The sequence below is a fragment of the Lucilia sericata genome, unplaced genomic scaffold, assembly GCF_015586225.1.
Source record: "Lucilia sericata isolate MDLA Ls3-8-SP2 unplaced genomic scaffold, ASM1558622v1 Contig000138F_arrow, whole genome shotgun sequence".
In the NCBI taxonomy this organism is placed as follows: domain Eukaryota; kingdom Metazoa; phylum Arthropoda; class Insecta; order Diptera; family Calliphoridae; genus Lucilia; species Lucilia sericata.
The window spans coordinates 26,451-41,659 of NW_023994170.1; the positions used below are offsets into that span (position 1 = coordinate 26,451).

At 29.7% G+C, this 15,209-nt stretch overlaps 1 protein-coding gene across 6 annotated transcripts in view; it reads left to right on the forward strand.

Moving 5' to 3' along the window:
- Positions 1-1,444: 1,444 nt before the first annotated feature.
- Positions 1,445-15,209, forward strand: part of LOC119601033 — a 309,656-nt gene continuing 295,891 nt past the window's right edge. For 2 of the 6 annotated variants that reach the window (XM_037951709.1, XM_037951710.1), the window contains exon 1: positions 1,445-2,576. The gene's annotated coding sequence lies outside the window, so the exon portion shown is untranslated. The remainder of the gene's footprint in view (positions 2,577-15,209) is intronic. The other 4 variants (XM_037951706.1, XM_037951707.1, XM_037951713.1 and 1 more) reach the window with 4 other exon arrangements.

The window sequence follows — 15,209 nt, forward strand, 5'->3', positions numbered from 1 at the left end:
CTTTGTGTGGCTGCTGAAGAAAAACAATATTACTTGCTTGTTATTGCAGCAGTGTGTTGGTACAGTTGACTGACTTCAGTTAGTCAGAGGGGCAATTTTAAGAGCTACTATTTTTAAAGCTTGGACATAAATTTGGTCAAATATTTAGTAATTTGCGACTGATATTAGTAGTTTTTTGAAACCCTGGCTAAAACATACATAAATTTCGAGGCTAAATAGTAAATAAAAAAGCTAAATTTAGCTTTAAAAAGGCTAAACTGGCAACATTGGTCGTAAGTAAAGTCTCATAGCCTAAAGCAACCCTCACAAGCAATCAGCTGTTTTTTATGAGTAAACAACATTTATTTTCTCTTTTTGATTCTACTGTTTCATTTATTAACATATAATATTAAAAACAATGTTGTCAATAAATATACTGATTGCAATTTGCAAAAGTGATTTGAATAAGTATGTTATAAACTACTCGAATGACGTATCATACGTACATACATACATGAGTTAAAAAGCTATTAAAATCGCTTACAAATAAGTACTTAAAATATGTCATTACAAATAGGGAGTTAAAAAGTTGATTTGTTTTACGCACAAAAAAAAAAAAATCCGACACAGAAACGAACCTGGTTCTAGTGTTCGTTAATCCGATGTCGTGTTTGTAACACCACTGCTTATTTATTTTATTGTTGTGCATCAGCTAATGTTTTAACACAGAATAAAAAAGCAAAAACTCGAAATAAGTCTATGATTATGTAATTCATTATTAGAGAACTTAAATGTAATAGAAAGAAAGTTCTTAACAATTTTTTGCTTTGTACATTACAAAAGTAACAACGAACAAAAAAATATATAATAAATGTTTAACAACCGTCTGTATAAGTTCGCAATAAAAATGCCTATTAATTAACGTTTTTATTTACAAATGAGTTTACATCTCTGTGAAGGACATGAAAAGCCAAAAATAACAAAGGTTTTCATATAAAAACAGAGAGCGAAACGAGTGTGAATGAGTTTGAATTGTATACAGAGAGGAAACAAGTGGAAATGAATCACAGCAAGAAAGAAAGGAAATTGCGAATATTTTCTTTTTATCCATACGACATGAGTGAGAGTATTTGACTGTGTGTGTGGGAGTGTGTGTGAGTTTATGTTGATATAGTACATAAAATCAACAGTATGTTTTGTAAACAGTATAGGAATGTTTTTGTTCTTGTAGTGCAAACGTACGTAAATACAGTAAATATTTATGTGGGAAGGACATTTTTTTCAACCCACCATCACCAGCCACGATTTAAAGGATACGTGTCAGCCGTTTTAAAGAGTCTGGTTCATTTTCAAAATGTTCCAAGAACATATTGGCCACATGTGGTTGTCGTTGACGCAACTAAAGTTCTGCACGAACAGTATGGACCAATGTGTCTATTTCAGTCTGTCAGTCGATTTTCAACTTTCTGTGCCGGTGGACGTGCTATGTCGTGTGTGATTTTCATTCTAAAACATAAGGGGGAAATTCAATAAATTAAATAAAAAATCCACAAGAGAAAAGAAAAAAATATTGCATTTAAAGCAATAAAATTTAATGTGTTAAATCTATGCATACACATGTATTAATGAATGTCTGTGCTATGGTGTGAGAAAATAAATAATTGTGTTTATATAAAAAATAAAAGAAAAATTGTAATAATTCAATTTATTAAAGCGAATTCGTTAGTTGCCTTCGAAGCTGACGACGACTAGTACGAACACAAATTTTATTTTCTTAAATTCAAGACCAATTTATTTACATTTTGGTAGTCGAGCAGTTAAGTTAGGCACGTGTATTAGTGTGGATATGTCTGTGCAATTGGCGTGTTTTGTGTGTCATGTTTGTAAATAAATAGACATGTATCGTATGTAAACAAAAGCTTATTTAGAGTTCGGTATTTTCGGGATCCAATAGTACATGAAGTGTTTGCGCGGCACTTAAACATCGAGTCGATAATCGGTCCAATATCGTGTCATTTTGCAAAGTGATTCACTATAAATCTGAAATACATACATATGTATGTATATGTACTATATGTGTGTATATTTAAATTGAGTGATTTTTTACGGGGCGTATGAGTGTTTATCACATTTCAACTGTTGTGCTGCCCTCAAAATCTGCTAATTTTTAAAATAATTCATGTCAACTGAGGAATTCAACTTGTATTCTCTTGTTATATTTGTTACTCTCATCATTCTTGATGAATTCTTAATGGTGCTGTAGATAATAATACTATATATGTATGTATGTACATAAATAATATGAGAAATGATGTATATACATATAAGCATATATTGTTCCTGTTGAACGTTCATAGATACATACCTATGTACACACATACATATGTATGTATATGGATGTTAAATATTTTTCGTGAAGAAGATTAACGACACTGACCGGCGTAAGTGAATTTAAGTGGATAATTGAGATGAGCTAGTGAATGTGTCAGATTTGTGACATTTTATGGATATGTAGTATGTGTATTAAATGTAGCAACGGTTACTGCTCTTTATTAATGCGTTCAATGTATCAACATTCCACTTGCATGATAAATAATGTATGTATAAATTTATTTGTATTGTATTTTACTTTGACTATTTATAATTTTTGCTCCGTTTAGATTAGATATTATTTTATCTTAAACGACAAATTAATTAGAATATGCACAAAATGCATTAGTGGAATTTTCAATTATGTTGCTTATGTCATATGTATATACCCAGGAAAAACTTACATTGAAAAGTAATGAGTTAAAAATATAATAAAACCTCTTTTCACTACTTCTTCATTAGCATTTTAAGTATTTATTTTAACACGGTGATGACTTTGGAAGCAAGTACTTCTATGCTCGCTTAAAAATAGGGACTTAAAGAAGTACTTGCAATTTCGCTTACAAAGAAGTTGTTTAGTAAGGTGTTTTGTTTTTTAATAATAAAAGGGGCCAGCGAGAATATGGTTTTCAAATACAAATTTTGTTTTTCTTTTCCTAACACGCAATTAAATAATATGCGAAAACAAAATGACAACGCCGTTAATAAACTACTTCTATAACAGATTAAAAGAAAGTCATTGCTAGAGTACTTCAAAATAATGCAGACGGTAAGCAGTAGTCATTGAAAAGTAAGTGGTTATGTAAATACAACCCATTACCAAGTTTTTGCTGGGGAGTAGTCGTGTAAGTCTGGTCCTTTTGAAGCTAGATTTGTCTTGTCTATAAACGAGTAAACTTACGTACGTAAATACTAGTGTATTCAATTATTTGGGTTTTTGTTTTAATCCTTTCATTCGACAAATAATTATTTGAAGTTTAACTTAAGTAAAATGAGAAATAAATTTTTTTCACCGATTTACCACTATTAATTACAAACAAAATAAAAAATATCTCACTTCTTTTTAAGAAAACTAGACTGTTATATTCGCTATATAATTTTGTTTCCTTTAGGATAATTCCACAGATCGGACTTTTGTGTATTGAAGAGATTTTTATTCTCTGAATGATTGTTCCAATATGGTTATTAGTTAGTGAATTATGTTTGTTTTTTGATTTTTGGAAGTGAAGGGCTATGGTCAATTATGACCAGGTTTTAGTTAGTAATACGATTTAAATTGATGTTAGATTTATATGTGCAAACATTGTCGTAATAGCTGTTCACAGTAGAGTCTTTTGGTGGCCTGACGAGACTATTATACAATTTTCGAGAGTTATATCACGAGGTGTGCTTCTGCTATAAAATAATATCGACATGCTATGAATTATTATGTTAAAAATTAATTAAAAAAATGTTTATGAAGAAGTTGCTTTAGTTTTTGATATTTAAAATCTAGTATGAATTTCTTTCTGTGTATTTAAATCATATTTAATGTAAAAAAAAATTAGAAAATTTTCATATAACTTTTTAGTTAGTAACATACAATACCTAAAAAAAACAACAAAAAAGTACATATTTCCGGAAATGGATTTATTGTTAATAACTTCCTCGAATATCTTGGTATGAACTCAAAATTTTGCACAATTGCAATTGTGGACCGACCAATTAATTGGTCATAGCTCCCATATGTATAAGGTCCACATCTGAAAATCACTTAAACGCGCATAATTCATTCATAAATAAAGCCATCGGAATAAAATTCGATATGAATATGTTTTGTGTATATATAAATCACTTTACGATATTTTTTCTCAGTATCGGTCCATAATTGATCATAGCTCCCAAATAAAGTCTACTTTCGAAAATCACTTAAACGCACTGACAATCAAAATTATAGGGATAAAATTCGACATGAATGTGTTTTTTGTATATATAAATCATTATACGGAATTTGTTCAGTATCGATCCATAATTGGTCATAGCTGTTATATGAGGTTCTCTTCTGAAAATCACTTAATACCACATAATTTATTATTAAATGATTATATCCGGATAAAATTAGACATGAGTATGTTCTGTGTATTGATGAATCGTTTTGCTTAAATTTTTTCGAATAGTTTCCAAGTTTGTTCTACGAAATTTTTTAGTATCGACAGGCCATAGCACCCGTAAAAGGTCTGTATCTAAAATCTATATTATAGTTAAACAGTTCTCCATAAGAGAATTAATGTACTTTAGTAAATTTGTTTCCCTTAGTATCAACTATAAATCCGGTCCTTAAACTATAACAATTTATAAAATACACTGGGTTTTAATAAAAAGTAGCTTGGAGGTGGAGGGTATTTAATATTCTGCATAGCCTAATATAGCATTCTAAATGTTTTTCTTTAATTTAATATCTTCTGAACTTTTCTTTTTTAGCTGTTTATACCCAGGAAAAACTTACATTGAAAAGTAATGAGTTAAAAAGCTAATAAAACCTCTTTTCACTACTTCTTCATTACCATTTTAAGTCATTATTTTAACATGGTGATGTCATTGGAGGCAAGAAATTCTACGCTCGCTTACAAATAGGGAGTTAAAGAAGTACTTGCAATTTCTCTTACAAAACAGTTGTTCCATTATTTTTACTACACATTCAGTTTTTAGAGTGTTTATTGTGTTAAGGAAATAAGAAATTGTTAAACTATCAAAATAATTTCGACTGTATTCACGCAGAGAAAAAACATGCTTCGGCATGGTTAGGACAACTATTCTAGGTTTTTTATAACAATATTTTGTTGTCATAACCAAACAGTTGTTATTTTTATTGAATTTTATCAATAGTTTAGTTTCTGTAAACATTTATATGTTTATAACAATTATAAATTTGAGAATGATTCTCTGAAATATAAATTTTTTTACAACAAATGAACAATGATAACTATGTAAACATATTATATTATTTAGAACCAATTAAACTTTCATAACCTTAAATGGTAGATTTTTACATGTTTACCCATATAATGTTTATATATGTTTATATAAGCAAAATACGTTTACTATTAAAAATATTTTGTTATCGCCATTTTTATATCACTTCTGTGGTTTATCTGTACTAGATCGGATTAAATAAAGTGTTGAACAAACGAAGTGTTAAATGAATTCTGAAAAAAATAATATCTAAAAATATAATCGTAGACAACATTATAAAATTTAAAATATGGTACATAAAAAATTAATAATCAAAAAAAGATTATAGAATATCTTAATATTCACATGAAAGTATGGATATATTAATTTTTATTTATGGGAGTACCAGTGCTTGGAAGTTTTGTGTTTGTTTAAAAGAAAACTAAAAAAATAATTACATTTTACGCCGAACACATTGCTTGATTGCTTGAAAGTTTACAAGTTTTACAAGTTTATTTTACAAGTTAAAATCCTATGAGAATAGAATTCATTCAGAGAAAAAATTTTCAGGATCGGTCCATATTTGGTCATAGCTCCTATACAAATCAGAGATACAAGCCGATACGGCTCAAATCGGCGGCGGCTGGCCGCCGGTAATATTTTGCAAGCCGCGCCGCCGCCGACTTCTTTCGGCTCAAAAGCTAAGCCGGCTTAAACGTAGCCGCTGATAAAGATTAGAATCACACATGTATTTCAGGACATAATTTCACCAAATTGAACGGAGTTGCCACTATTTTATATTCTTATGGCAAATTGAAAAGAGTTGCCACACAATATTGTGCTAATATTAAAATAGTGAAAACTACTATAAATGTCCATTTTCTGCAGAAAAAAACTTATATAGAGACAGGTTTCTATGTAACAGACTATTATACAAAGATTTTTCAATATAATAAACCTTATAAGGTCAATTTCTAAAGAAAAAGTTAAATTGAGCCGACAATTTAGCCGCCGCCGATATTTTCTGTAATAAGCCGCCGCCGCCGATCATTTCACATCGGCTTGTATCTCTGATACAAAGTCCCCTCCTGAAAATCACTTAAGCGCACATAACTCATTACTAAATTAAGATATCCATATACAATTTGGTGCAAGTATTGCTCTTGTATACAGAAATATTACTGTGATTTTTTTTTCCGATCGGTCCATAATTGGTCATAGCTCCCATACAAGGTCCCCTCCCGAAAATTACTTAAACCCAAATAACTCATTACTGAATTAAGTATATACCAGAATATACAGAAATATTACTAAAAATATTTGTTTCTGATCGGTCCTTAATTGGTCATAGCTCCCATACAAGATTCCCTCCCGAAAATCATTTTAACGCTCATAACTCATTACTAAATTAAGATATACATATACAATTTGGTACAAGTATTGCTCTTATATACAGAAATGTTACTGCGATTTTTTTTCCGATCGTTCTGTACACGCAAAGAAGAAATATGGTTAGGGCTACCATAAACTGAAACTATCATTAATGTTTGGAATTATAATTAGGAGAACCATATAAAATATTTCCCTTTGGAGATCATAATATGATTCTTGTAGGTTGTCATAAGTTAACATATTATTGTTCCTATAACAATTATAATATAATTCCTACAATAATAATATGATTAAAGTTTTGGAAAAAAATTTACTATAAAATGGTCACTACAATCATAATATATTTTTAATTTTACCATCATTTGTTCTTTAATTTACCATTATATTATACCCATTAATAACATCAAATATTTGAAGGAATCATTTTATTACCAACAAAAAATAATTTTAATTAAAATAACAATTAATCAAAATTACAATTTTCCATCAGTCAATATAAATTGAAGAATATCTTAGAAAAATCATTATGATTTTAATTACGTAATTTATATGTAATTACGTACATTATTACTTACATATATTGATGGCAGATCTGCTAACATTTGTAATGTCGATATACCTATTCCTAGTTAAGTGGTACTTCTGCTAAAAACTGATTAAAGCTGATCAAACGGTGTAGAGTCTGGTATACGATTCTTTTGTTCTGCATACACGAAAAATACATCCAAATTAGAATTACTCGTTGACTGTGGATATTAAAAAAAATAATTTTGTGACATTTCACAAAAAAGATATGTTTACAACAATTAAAAAGAAAAATTATAAAATATGTAAAAATAGAAAATTTCTTATACTTTATGAATTAAATAATCACTTTTTATATTTTACACTCACATAGTTTTATAAGAAAATGTATTTTTTTTAATTCAATTAGTTTTTTATTTTAATTTCAATTACTTGTTTCTTACACTTCTTTAATCTTCAATCTCTTATTATTAAATGACGCTCTGTGGCGTTTTAGAGAGAAAAATGTCATATTCAACAATGATGTTGTACCTTCAAAAATTAAATGATTCGTATAAATATTGAAAGTTTAATATTGAAAATACATAGAAACAGTAAGCAATACATGTTTGAACTTCAACTTTTTTTGTTTTAACAATGACGTCACAGTAAAAATGTCAATTAAACTCAAATATACATTTAATTTTTTCTTCAAATAAGAAAAGGTGCTCTTTTAAGTATATTTAACTAAACAAATGAAAGGAATAGGAAACGCAATTGCTATTCTAAATTCACATTTATACTTACCTTTAATAACAAATATTTTGTTTTTATTTAATTTTTATTTTTAATATTAAATTAATATGAGAACCCACACACAATTTACTCTTTAAATGAGTAAATTTTAATTAAAATATGTTTACAAATTTGAAAAATAAATTAATTTTTATAGGAATAATTTCAAATGTTTGGTAGAAAAATAAAATAAATTTCATAATTGAGGATCATGTAATTTTATAATATGATATGTTAAATGGTTATATAAATTAAGGTTTTATTGTAATAGTCATATGAGACATTTAGGAAAATATTTGGTCATAGCTCCCATACAAGGTCCCCTTTCTTGTCTAACTCTAACTCTTTGGTTTTTTTCTATTTGAGAGATGAGAGAACTTATTTCTACAAATGTTTGATCAATTAAAAAAGTATTAAAATAAAAGTAGCTGGTGGAGGGTATTTAAGATTCGACTCGGCGGAATATAGCACTCTAACTTGTTTCCCTTCGTGTTTATAAAAACTTATTTTAGGTTTATTAAACAATTTCAGGCAAAATTCAGGAAAATCTTATTCATAAACGTCAAATAGCTTAAAACACCAACAATAAGTTGATTTTTAACAATTTTTTTTTCTCAGATAAACCTTTTTTGGTAATTTTAGGTTGATAGCGAAAACTAATTAGGTATATTTTCTTTTAGAATAAAATCTAAAAATTTTAATTTAACGTTTACAACCAAATGATGAACAAAATCATTTGATTTGCCTTTTTCAAAGTTTGTTGATTAAATATAACGCCATAAAGTAATTAATCAAGTAAATTATATTGATTAAGGGCCCATCAGACGATCACACTTTACGTACGTTAAGTCTAATGAAAAAGTAAAATGGAATTCCATCCATATGACAAAAAAGAGAATAAAAGTCGTATGATTTATATTTTGTGTAAGATGGAAACAGCTGTTTTACTTTTTTGTATGTGTTTGCATAAAAATACATCCCTGATCTAATGCGACTTGCTTGAAGATCGCCATACGACCAGAGATACAAGCCGATGGGAAATGATCGGCGGTGGCGGCGCAACCATTTTGGGTCGGCGGCGGCGGCTTATTACAGAAAATATCGGCGGCGGCTAAATTGTCGGCTCAATTTAACTTTTTCTTTAGAAATTGACCTTATAAGGTTTATTATATTGAAAAATCTTTGTATAATAGTCTGTTACATAGAAACCTGTCTCTATATAAGTTTTTTTCTGCAGAAAATGGACATTTATAGTAGTTTTCACTATTTTAATATTAGCACAATATTGTGTGGCAACACTTTTCAATTTGCCATGAGAATTTAAAATAGTGGCAACTCCGTTCAATTTGGTGAAATTATGTTCTGAAATACATGTGTGATTCTAATCTTTATCAGCGGCTACGTTTAAGCCGGCTTAGCTTTTGAGCCGAAAGAAGTCGGCGGCGGCGCGGCTTGCAAAATATTACCGGCGGCCAGCCGCCGCCGATTTGAGCCGTCTCGGCTTGTATCTCTGCATACGACTGTAAAATTTCCGTCTGTCAACTGTCAAAAATCCGTGTTTTCTCTCAATATGTGATGGTTTCATTTAGTGTTTATAAACCGGTTAACCGAAAAAACGGTTTTTTATTGCATATTTCGGTTTTTCGCAAACCGGATTTTTAAAACATTGGTTTTCGGTTAACCGGTTTATCCGGATTTTAGGTCTCGGTTAACCCGTTAAAAAAAATAATTTTTTAGTACAAAATTGTATGTTTTCTTTGATTTTTTAATGTGATTCGCATTTTTAAACATTTTGGATAGATGATTCTAAAAATTATTTTCCGTTTGTGCATATGAAAACAGACCTAAGATTGTTAAACAAAAGTTAGGAAAGTTAAACATATGTATATTATGTAAATACATATATTAGGCAATATTTTTGAAATGGTGATATCATACCTTTTATGACAGTTTTTGGAACAGCGCTAATATTGGCCTAATTATTTTGTTAAAATTTCAACTCCTTCATCTGCATATCTGCGGCCAAAATACCGATTTTGGGCGACATTTTTTATAGACCGAAAACTGCTGTACATATTTCAAATCTGACTTTAGTATACTATTCTACAGGAAAATTTAAGATATATAAACTTAATTTTACAGAATTTAGATGCACTATAAATGCATAAGAGCAAAAGAAAAATTGCAATTTAAAAAAAAAAAAATCAAAACCTGATTTTATCATTCGTAAATATAATATTCAATGTCCTTAAAAAAAAAGTGTTAAAATTTTTAATTTATTGTAATCCCTTTAGGAGTTATGATGGTTATAATGTTGGCTTGTGGTTTAATAATTTCCCATCAAACAATGGTGTTTTTCATCATCGTCTCCGAATTTAATAAAACTCCATCCAATTAATGTTCCATATATAACTTGTATAATGACAAAAAAATGACATTTTTAACTAAATATTATAATATTTTAAAGATTTTCAAACATTTCGGTTAACCGGTTTTTTATACTCGGTTAATCGACAAACCGGTTTTCTAGATATGGTAAATTTTCGGTTAACAGAAAAAACGGGTTTTCTAAAAGTCAAACACTAGTTTCATTACATATTGCGTTTAGACGATCCCTTCCGTTCACTCTGAAGGGTGCTTTAGTGTTATACTAATGCAAAATATATTCGCCGGCTTTTAAATTAGTCAAATATCAAAGAAATTAGCAAAAACTTATCAAAACCTTCAATAAAAATAAATCAAAATAGGAAAATGTGCAATAGTGATATTTATTTTGTTATTTTTATTTATTTGTTATAATATCCGTAATTAGAAATTATGTTATATTCTTAGCAAAAAATCTGAAATTTTTTGTAACGGCCAGTAGTTATTTCATACATTACTTGGTAATGATTGTTCATTATCATCCACATTATTTCATTTAGCTGAATAGGTTATTACTGGTAAAGAATAAAACAATTTAGATTTGTTATAGCCCAATTGTGTAGGGCTTTCATTTGTTTCTTTGTATAAATGACATTCATTTATATTTTTTGTAAAAAGCCGTTCTAAAAATTGCAAAATGCAACTTGTGAATAGAGCATCGAGTAAGCGGCTGGATTGAGAAACAGAAAACAACTGAATGCCTGGGTTCAAATCCCGACTGAGGATTTTTTATTTTTTGTTCTCTACGTAGAAAGTCGGCCAAAAATAACTAGCTATCACATAACATATCTGCAGCTTTATTTGTAACTAATTATTTCGCAAAGTTTTTTTAATCAAATTAGTAACAATTTATTAATTTGTTTAAGATAGGTACATATTATTTGAACCTCGTCGAACAAAAATAATTAGTTATTCACCCCAAGAGTAATTAGTTTCCACGTGAAACAATAATTAGTTTTCGCTATCAACCTAAAATTACCGAAAAAACCTTTATCTGAGAAAAAAAATTAAAAACAAGTAAGAAAGTATAGTCGGGCGTGGCCGACCATATGATACCCTACACCAGTTATGAATATTAAATGTGATTTATTTTTCATAATATCGCATTTATCTTCAATATTCCCTTGTTCCGATACATTTAAGCAATTTATGGATGAAAAACTAATTTTCTGAAAGAGGCTTTATATGGGGGCTAGGGGCAAATATGGACCAAGCCCGATAAAATTTTGTGAATATATTTATATTTACATAATATTTTATTGTGCTGAATTTCATCGCGATATTTGTGTTTATAAGTTAATTTGGGACATTCAAGTAATTTTCTGAAGGGGACTTTGTATGGGAGCTAGGGTCAAATGGGTCCCGATCTTTATGAAATTTGGCAGGGTCATCAAGACTTCTATAAAACTTAGTTGTGCCGTATTTTATCGATATATCTGTATATTTAACATAATTATGAGCTCAGAAGCCCTTTTCGGGGGGTTCTGTTCTATGGGGGCTAGGTGAAATAATGGACCGATTTTAACCATTTTCAATAGGCTTCGTCCTTGGGTCAAATAAAACGTGCGTGCCAAATTTCATCCAATTATCTTGAAAATTGCGACCTGTAGCTTGCGCACAAGGTTTACATGGACAGCCAGCCAGCCAGACGGACGGACGGACGGACATAGCTTAATCGACTCAGAAAACGATTCTAAGCCGATTGGTATACTTTAAGGTGGGTCTAGGACGAATATTTTTATATGTTACAAACATCAGCACAAATCCAATATACCCTCCCCACTATAGTGGTGTAGGGTATAATAAACTTATTGTTGGCTTAAGGAATGAAAGGGTCGAGCCTTAAAACTTGCCTTTAATGTTTAATTTTTACACCCTACACCACTATAGTGGGGAGGGTATTATACGTTTGTGCTGATGATTGTAACACACAAAAATATTGGTCCTACACCCACCTTTAAGTATACCGATCGACTCAGAATCACATTTTGAGTCGATTAAGACATGTCCGTCCGTCCGTCTGTCCGGCTGGCTGGCTGGCTGTCCATGTAAACATTGTGCGCAATGTAGAGGCCGCAATTTTCAAGATAATTTGATGAAATTTGGACCAAACATGTTTTTTAGCACAAGGACGAAGCCTATTGAAAATGGTTGAAATCGGTCCATTATTTCACATAGCCCCCATACAACCGTACCTCCCGATTTGGGCTTTTTATGCCCTAATTACGTCAAATATGTTATTATCTCTCTAAAAATTGGCACAAATAAGTTTTATATAAGTATAAATGACACTGCAGATTTTCTTAATGATCGGCCCTTATTTGACCCTAGTCCCCATACAAACCCCCCTTCAAAAAATGTCTTAAACGTCTAAAATTGACTTGTAACCATTTGTATCGCAATGAAACTCAACATAATTAACTATTATTTAAAAATACATCCTGTTCCCAAATTTAATGAGGATCGGCCCATGTTTGACCTATACTCCTATATAAAGCCTCATTTAGAAAATTTGTTTTTTATCAATAAATTGCTTAAATACTTTGGAATTAAGGTAAAATTCAACATAAAAGTTTCTTGTGAAAAATAAAAATTTTTAAAATATACTCATGGTGTAGGGTATTATATGGTCGGCCATGCCCGACTATACTTTCCTACTTGTTTATTATACAAAAACCGTAGCATACTTTTAGCCGTTAATAATATTTTTCATATGAAAACTGACATTGAATTTATTTTTCATTCTTATTTAAAAAAATCCTAAAGCTTACGTTAAAAGATAAAGGTAAGGTGATCTTCCCGTTAGCCTATCGGACACTTTTAGCTAAAGTTGACTTGTAATAACGAAAAACACATTATCTGTATGATAACTTCCTAACTTTAGTTATTGTGCATTTTTCGCAAAAAGTAATGCAGATCAATGATGAATTTTGTCTGACATAGTATAGGTACATAGATTTTGATACTAGGATAATAAACAATGTTGAAGATCGTAAAAATCTGATTAGAAGTTTTTACACACAAAATTATATAAAAAGTTTGCATGCATATTTTAAGGCGTTATGAAAATGAAGGATATCGTTAGTTTAGTACGCAAACGTAACAAGTCCTCTTTTGTAAATTTTACAGGAGAAGCAAAAAACTTCATAACTTTCTTTTTTGTAAACGTAATTTTCTTCTTAGATATCTCATTTTTTAATATCGGTGAAACAATTTAAAAATAATGCTGTTGAATACTTAGGTTCTATTTTGAATATAATTTGATAAAATTGATATAATTTGACACAAATGTTTTGCTGTGTCTTTCAGGCGAAGTGTATAAAATATAGTAAGTATTGATAGACTATTTCTCAAAGCCTCCATACAAATAGCTCCTCGAAAAGCGATTAAACAGAAATAAATATATCGAATAGCTAGTAATGGTGATCAAATTTGAAGCAAGTTATTTTTTGTATTCAAAAATTATATATTAAAGAATGTCGGATATTGGGCTTTATTTGATCCTTGCCCCCATATATGATCCATCGTTCCATGGAGGAGGGTATTTAAGATTCGTTTTTAATTATATACTTTAACTTTGCGAGCGTTGCACAACCCGAAGAGCATTCTCAGAAACTTGAATAACCCTAAGGGTGTGATTACTGCAGTCTTTGGAACACCATCTGGGTGTACTGGAAGAAGATTCATTTGAAAATCCCTTAAATATGGGACAGAATATTTACTGCAACAGTTTTTCTGTTAAGAGTCCAGCTTACACCACAGGGACGCCATTCATCCATAGGTTTTACTACCATATGAAGGAGACTTGACCAGTTACTACTGGATAGTCCAATTATTTCCTTGTCCAACATGTACTGGAATTCATCATTAGCAGCTTTCAGTTTAACAGGATCTAGTCGCCTTGGCCTGCACGAAATACTTGGTCCCTGGCTGATTATGTGATGATAGGTATCATGATTTGATTTGTCATATGGAGTGAAAATTTCTGCATACCATGTATTTGAGTAAATTTTGATGTATACTATCACCAGAAACTATTTTGATACCACCAAACGATTCATTCACAATATTATCCATACCATTTAATAAACGTTTTAGTTGATGTTCCACAGATTAAGCGAATAATTTGATTATCCGCTCTTTTAGAGTTTCATATTTACCAGATGTATAGTTAGAAATAATTATGACTTTAACCAAAAATAAGACAGATTGTTCCAAATTTATTACCTAATATTTAAATTTGGCATTGTTTTGAGATATTCCACACATACGGAAATTTACTTCAACTTGAAAGATCCAAACATCTGGTTGAAAATTTCAATGAAAATATCGAGGGAGTATATTCAATAGTATCTATCTTAATTAAAATTGTTTTTTCGCTACACTGAAAATAATCCATGCCTAATATACACGAAAAATGTCGTACATTGTACGAAATGCTTCGTGGTTTCGCACCACGAAATTCTTTCGTAAAATATACGAAATTGTACGAAATATTTTAGTAAAATGCAAAATAATTTTATATAATTTTAGAAAAAAAATTTGTTCATTTTACGATTTTTTTAAAAAACATAAATATGTTAGTTCTTTTAAAATAATCATTGTAAATTTAAAAAAAGATTGCAAATTTAAAGAAAAAAAACAAATTTTTTATGTTTAAAAAAAAAAAAACATAAAAAATTTTACAGGAAATTAGGCAGCTAATTTCCTGTAAATTTAAAATTATGTTTAATTTAACTCGCTTAAAATTACGAAAATAACAAAAAAAAATTCGTAACAAAATAATTTTTTTTTGTAAAATCAAAAATAATTCT